The sequence below is a fragment of the Brassica oleracea genome, chromosome C1 (genome assembly GCF_000695525.1).
Source record: "Brassica oleracea var. oleracea cultivar TO1000 chromosome C1, BOL, whole genome shotgun sequence".
NCBI lineage: Eukaryota > Viridiplantae > Streptophyta > Magnoliopsida > Brassicales > Brassicaceae > Brassica > Brassica oleracea.
Window position 1 is genome coordinate 26,788,931 of NC_027748.1, and position 8,255 is coordinate 26,797,185.

Here is an 8,255-nt window from a genome sequence, read left to right on the forward strand (position 1 = left end):
GTGCTGGAGCTGCTCTCGGGTCGCGAACGTCTGAGCTAGGATCAGAAATGCCTTGGGCTGAAGCTGATAGGGGACGCGAGCTGGAACAGATGCGGGAACAAGAGACGCGATCGGGGTTTAGGGTTCGTCGGATCGCCGGCTAGGGTTAGGGTTTTAGGGTTTTTCGATTTGGTATTAGCCTAGTGATTTAGAGTTTCGTGCTGATAACGTGTTATAAAAGTAATGGAAAAGTCTATCTTTATTCATAACATAGAGGTTCCTTATATACGAGATTACACCGTCATAGATAAATGGAAATATTACAAATCATAATCTCTTGGTTATGAGTCATCCACAATCTGGTTCATAAGAGTACTAACAATTATTAATTAAAAACATTTATCCAATTTGTGAGGATGTGCATCATCCAACAAGAGGAAAATCGTTTACAAGAAAGACTCCTATGGGCTGGGTATTTTCCATCATGGACCTGGACCTGAACAAGATAGAGGTATAAAGGAAAACTAGTCCATTAGTAAAAATCTAATATATTAAAATTAGAAAACAATTGGGGCCTTCGGAGAATGAACTCTGGACCTCTCGCACCCTAAGCGAGAATCATACCACTAGACCAAATACCCTTTTGTTTTTCCTTACTCTTAAGCGCTATATAATCATACTTAGCGTAAAATAGGTTAGTAGAAACGTAAAATGCAAGCGACAAGATTGGGAGATAAATGATTATTACACTATCACACTAACAAATATAGATGAATCATAGATCTCTACGGAATGTCAAAGAAACGAGACGCACCCATCAAGTAATTTTCAGTTTAAGATTCAACTTCATGTTGTTGTTTTCATCCCTCTTGAGAACGTTAACAGAATGCGAGAGAAAAGCATAAGATATAAAACAAACTGCGTTCCCTTTACAGCCTTCACAATTCACATTTACACCTTTTCGGAATGAATGCTCCACGAGTCCTTGAATATTACTGATCTGGTTGAACAAGAGTGGATCATGGACACAGGTTTACTTGCTGAACCACAATTACGTCAAAAAGGTATGCATTTTAATGCAAGAGACATGAGAAAAATCAGATGGACATTCTTTCTTTGAGGAGTTAGTGATAGTGGAAGATGTCCAAGTTATTAATAAGAGAATAAGAACCAGTGTGTTAAAGATGGCATTACACGGATTCAGAAGTCTTGATATGGGGGGCCGTGAGGAATATAGCCAGAGGAATATAGCCAGAGGGAGCCTGAGTATAAGCGCCATAAGGAGGATGTCGCTGCAGATAGAGGTGCATAAGTCTGTGGTAGGTATGCCTGATGATGGCCATAAGCAGTGTTCCACTGATGTGGTTGTGCAGGACCAAGTCTTGAGCTTGTGACCAAGTCTGAAATTGTTAGTTTTCGCACATTTCATCCTATCTGAAGCAAGAACCTCATCTGCCCCAACGGAGATCAACACATATCAAGACTGCTATTTGGAAAGTTAAAACCACACCAAAACTTAAATCTTTTTTTCTTTCTCTGGATCGATTCTTAAAGAAAGGGGTTACATGTATACTTCAGTTGCACAAGCTATGTGGGAGAGTAGCCCAATTACCACATTAATCCCTCAATGATCCTAATCTCAGTTTCGAAGCCAACAATATAGACTGCTAATAATAACTTCAACCTAAATGAAGAGAGAGAATCATCATGATGATGAGAGAACCAACAAACAATCTCCCATTCAATGTGAAACCCTAATTAAGTTTTACAAGAGTATTTATCGCAGATCATAAGAAGGGTTCGCAATCGCTGCATCGTCTCCGCCTTTGATTTGATATTTCTCTTCCGTTTGCTGCACTTTCGATCCACTGTTGATATTGCGAGAGACATCGAAGTTAGATCAAATGGGTTCTTCTTCTTCGTCGGGACATTCTCGATAGCCTCTTTGAGCAAAGTTAGATCGAAAGATGATGAATCGCCACCATCGTTGATCTCAATCCCTTCTTTTTCGGTTTTTTTCTTTGACTTTGCCATTACCCTCACGCAGAGAATCAACTGCTAGCTTTTAACCACTTTTATAGAGAAACGCCATCTGTTGTTCTATTGGGCCACCTTTAGTCAAGTAACATTGGGCTGACAACATAGTAAAGCATTTATGTTTTTCTTCCCTAGGAATATGGTAAAATTAATTTTTTCAGCAAAACTAGAATTTTATTAACTCTGATAAAATTTAGGAAACTTTACTTGAACATTACTCCATCTGTTCACAAAAGAATGATTTTCTAGAGTATTCACGCATATTAAGGAAATAATTAATTTTTTACAATTGAATTTATTATTTATTTTACTATACATTTTCCAATAAATATCAACCAATTCAAATATTTTCAATTAATGTTTCTTAAAAATATACAATTTTTCAACATTAACTACTAAAAGTACATTAAAATTTTAGAAAATCTATCATTTTGGAACAAAAATTAAATCTAGAAAATCCTACTTTCAGGAACAGAGGTAGTACATATTTTAGGACAACGAGAACTATATTATTGACATTTTTAATACCAAGCGTGCTCTTTTTTTACGTTATGAGAAAAAGCGTATTTACAAGAATGCAATTACTTTTTAATGCGATGTAAGCAAAAACTCGGCGCCACGTAGGAATTCAGTTATGTGTTTTCATTAAGTCAGCCGTAAAATGCTATGTACGTCGTTACGACTAAGTTACTGTTATGTTGCGGCTGAATTAAACAACGCGTCTGACTTAAAGTCAACCGTTAGTGATGACTGATTTACAGAAATCTGGCTGATTTATGGGAAAACGCCTGACTTACGTACACAAGTTACGGCTGACTTATACATCGACGTTGTGATTTCTGGAAAATTCGGCTGAGTTGTAGTTAAGACACGGCTGAGTTAATGAATATCGACTGATGGAGTTATTAAATTCACGGCCGACTTATGGGAGGTTGTTACAGCTGAGTTATAGTTAATCAGCCTCGGCAACACCTCGGCGGGGTGCATTTAGTTGTCTTACATGAGACTCAGGATATTCCTCACCCCATGGCAACTTTTGCTCATCCATTCCGCCCCCCCTACAGACGCGACGACCTTTTTCGCGTAACTGGTTGGATTAACAGTAAACTCAGCTTAATTACGGCTGACTTATTAGCGAAAGATTAATTTCTAGAATATCATTCGTTTGACGGCTGATTTATGTGACGATACGGCTGACTTATTGTTTTGCATGATAATTACGGCTGATCTTTTAGCAAAAGTTTTATTACTGAAGTAGTATTCACGTTTCGACTGACTTACATTGTACATGAGGGCTGATTTATCTAGGCTGAGTTATATATTCGTTTGGTGACTGACTAACCAATTTTCCATGTCATCTGCCATGTCATCAACTCGGATTTGCCATGTCACTACTATTGAACTTTACAACTTGGTTTGTCTGTTTGTTCATCTTCTTCTTCATCTTCTTTATCTATCTATCTATCTATTTATCTTCTTCATCTTATTCTTCATCTTTCTCAGAAATCTTACAGATTCGGTAATTATTGTTTCTTGTAACTGGATTAAGAAAAACATATATGTATTCAACGTCGACAGTAGAGGGTGTAGAGTTCTGCATTTAGATGAGAAAACAATACATGAAGAATTCGCATAGTCTGTACTCGATGATTACAGATTGAATGAATTGAGTCATCAGATTCAGCTTAGCTATATGTTCTCGAATAAAGCTTTGAAAACAATGGCGCACGACACTCCACCAGTTTACGTCTCCAATACTCGACAATTGCAAGGTTTTGTAAGCCTAAATAAAATCGAAAAGCTACGTCTTTTTGTGGAGATTACAGAGAATAAGGATGACGAAATGAATCGGAATGACATAGCAAGAGAGACGAGTAAAACATTTTTCAGTTTAGCTCAGAAGCAAAATTTTCAGAAGTTGAATCCAGAGACGAAAACTACAGTGGGAGTTACGATGGTTGCAGTTTGGAGGAGTGATAGACCATGGATTTGACCCACTTTTACCCTTGGTTTGTAAGTGTTTTAACTATTAATTATTATATTATAGAGTCTATTTAGAGTATTTATAGGTTCAGAAGTGATTTGGAGATAAGTGATGATTTGGAGCATTTTGGAGATATCTGGAGCAAGCACCCGAGATGACCATCGAGCTCGACCATCGGTCGATATTGAAGAGGAATAATCGATCGATGTTCACATCTTGACATCGATAGACAGCGAAGCGCACAGAAAGCCCGTCTGGTCACAGCTGACTTGAAGCCCAAGTCTTCACCAATTTACAAGATTACCCCTGACGAGTTTTAATCTAATTATATAAACTTTGTCAACATGTTAGAGACAGTGTGCTTTCTTGTTTTACTATTTTCACAGCAAAAGTTTTCTAGGATTTTGATAGATTGGAGAGAAGATCCAAAGTTATATTTGTGATTAGAACTCCATTGATATCTATCTATTTATCTATGTAGTTTTTATGCCTTATTGCTGTATGAATTGTTTAGCCATGTCTAAGTAGTTCTCTTGTTAGATTTTAGGGTTTAAATAGGTTATGAGGGATTAGCCCCAACTATAGAATGCTAAGTTGTGATATTCATCACTAGGACTGTCATTAATGCATGTTTTTAGATTAGCTACCTAGAACTTGCCCTAGGAATTGTAGACATAAGCGATAGCTTGCATCTCACCCTGAATCCATCCTAACTGAGCTAAGACTTGCTAGAATAAGCGAGAGCTGATCTAGAAAGCTTAGTGAGCATATTCAATCCGAGCATTAACACTTGACCAAGCGCGTCGATCGATATTTCTATCGAATAATCGGTCGACGTTTCAACAAGTGTATCGATCGATATTCCTATAGAATAATCGATCGACAGTGGTCAATAGACAAACCTAGACAGCGAAAGCCTAAGGGTTTGTTATTAAGTATTCAGCTCTATGATATCATGCATACAACTTATTAGGCATCTGTAGGATTATAATCCTGATTACCTGAATAAAAACCCTAAGTCTAGCTATTTCCATTAAAGTACCAAAACCTCAATCAATCAATCGAGCAATTACTTGCTCACAAACTTGCAACTTTACATTTAAAACATTAAAACAAACTAACTTAACAATTCTAGTTAGATTTATTAGGTTCCCTAGCTCCTTGGGGATTCGATCCTTAAGTACTACAACTGAACCTCTTATTTGAGAGAGTAATTCACTCCTTAGGGTAATTTGAATGATATCAAATTTGGCGCCGTTGCCAGGGAGCTTTGATCGCCTATTAGATTTGATTCTTGTTAAGTTTAATTTCTGACACAAAATTTTTTCTTGGATTTTCAGGTACATGCCCAGCAGTAACAGAAGTAACAAGGAAACTCAACTGCTATTCTCACCAAATCCTGCAAGCTTGAAGCGTTCAATTCGAAAAGAAGCGTGTTCCTCATCACTTGTTCGTTGCTCGATTTTCGTCAACCACCATCGACCCAGGCACTAGTCCCGTCGACCGACACTCGCTCACCACTGTCGACCGAAGACACTCACCACTGTCGACCGAAGACACTCACCTTCCGTCGCCCGATATCTTACACCCGATATCGATCGATACTTCAGTCCGAACATCGATCGATACTGAGCCGCGAGACATGGTTGCGATATTGATTCTTGTACGTGACGAGAGAGGAGACCTGTATGACCAGGAAGGTCATCTGCGTAATGCAGCAGGTCAGAGGATATATGCTCAAAGGGCTGCAATCCCTGAGTCCGATACTGATGCTACATGGACTACTCTACCTGTAGATGAGGCTGCTGGACCCATAACATTGGCTGACTACAACCGTCCGGATCAGTTCTACACTAACAGATCAGCCATTCGTCCTCCAACTATTCAGAGGAATATCGAGTTGAAGCCGCAGTACTACACACTCGTGGGACATATACCCTTCTATGGGTTATCTCACGAGCATCCTATGGACCATCTGGAGAGGTTCGAGGATCTTATATCTGCCATTAAAGTCGAGGGAGTCTCTGAAGACTACCTCCTATGCAAGCTCTTCAAGTACTTACTTGCTGGAGATGGTTCGCATTGGCTTAAGTAGTTAACACCAGGATTTCTCACATCCTGGAGCGACATCAAAAATGCATTCTTATGCAACTTCTTTAATGAAGTGCGTGCTGAAGACTTGAGGAGCAAGATTGCTACTTTCACTCAGGAGCCTGCATAATCATTCAGAAGCTCCTGGATCAGATTCAAGTCTTATCAGAGAGATTGCCCACACCATGGATTCAATGAAGTACAACTGCTCAGTACTTTCTACAGAGGCATCGCGGTGCAGTACCAGATGGCTCTTGATGCTTCCAGCAATGGATACTTCAACACCAGGAATCCAGAGGAGGCTGTGAAAGTTATTGAGAACTTAACATTTAGCAGCAGTACTAAGAACACTGAATTTGAAAGGAAGAGGTCTGCCACCATCCTTGGGAATGATCAGATGGATGAAGTGAAGGTAAAGCTGGACAGTGTTCACAAGCTTCTCAGGAAGCAGGTCTGCTTGGTGGAAGATGCAGAGGCTGTAGACACAGAGGGTAGAGCAGAGGAAGAAGAATAGGTGAACTTCATTGGTGGAACTGGATTCTAAGGATCTGGACACCAGGGTGGAAACAGAAACTCATATGAAAATATGGGGTAATTTCAACCAGAGTTTGCAGCACCAGAAACCCTACAGCAACAACTACAACAACAACAGCGGTTATGGAAATTCCTACTAACAGAAGCCACCACCATCTACTCAAGAAAGCAAGATTGAAGAGATGCTTGATAGGGTTCTTGAGGGACAGCAGCGCATGACAGTGGACTTCAATGGAAAGATTGATTCTGTCTACACTAACCTGAACACAAAGTTTGAAACTTTGAGCACTCATGTGAAGAAGCTGAAGATGCAGGTTGTTCAGACAGGAGAAGCTGTTAAGAGGCAGGAAGCCTTAACAAGAGGGGTAGGAGATGATGTGATGAAGCACCACTTGAATGCCATCATTGGGGATGATTTCTGGCAAGTGGTGAAGCAAGAGAAGCTGCAAGAAGGAGATTTTGAAGTAGAAAGTTCGATGAGTTTCAGCGGATCGCACTGGTGTCGATCGACGCCAGACTTCGAACACCGATCGACGGTTGACCATCCAAATCGATCGACAGGCTCTCCAGAGCATCGATCGATGACACCTACAAAGTCAACCGCATCTTGCAATGCCGTGAGGATTCTGACTCACGAGGAGTTCGCAGTAAGACACTCACATCCGCCAAGCCCTGTTTACGTCAAAATCGATTGACAATAAAATACTCTCGTCGATCAACAACATGGAACCGCCATTGATCGACAACCTCCAGCGCCCATCGATCGACGAGCACCTCTAATATACCGAGTGCAGATGCCGAAGATAGATGTTGCACGTCTCAATGCACTCAGGCCCAAACCCAAACCTTCCGAAAACCCACCAGAGACCGGCATGATACCTTCAGATGATGGAGCAGATCCTATGGAAGTTGATAGGGTTCCTATGGGAAGAACCCTAACGAAAAGAAAGGAAAAAGTGGTGAAACATCTGAAGAGGGGAGCCAATGAAAAGGAAAGGGAAAGTTTCCAAAAGAGAGTTTTCAGGATTCCCTTAGAAAAGCCATTCGAGGAGGCTTATTTTATCCACAGATTGTGGATGTTCTTCAGAGAAACAAGGTAAACTGAAGAAGACGTTAGGAGAATGTTCTGTGAAGCTAGAGGAAAGATGAGGAAGATGATTACACTGAAAAAGAAGAGTGATCATGGGCAATTAGCAATACCATGTACGGTGAAGGGTATTGAGTTCCCACATGCCTTGTGCGACACATGAGCATCAGTCAGCATCCTACCTAGGGTTATGGCAGACCATCTGGGTCTGCAGGTGGAGCCTTCCAAGGAATTAATCACTTTTGTGGATTGTTCTCAGAGAAACTCAGGAGGGATTGTGAGAGACCTAGAGGTGCAGATTGGTAATGCCCTAGTTCCAGTTGATTTCCATGTCTTGGATATAAAGCTAAATTGGAACTCTTCTCTATTACTTGGGAGAGCCTTCTTATCGACAGTAGAAGCAGTATGCAACTTGCAAACAATCCAATTGTGCCTGACGCTCATAGATCCTCATGTCCACTACAACCCTATTCCAGTCAAGAAGCAACAGACGTCCTCCAGAAGAATCAATGATCCAGGAATCATTGCAGCATGCCACTGTGG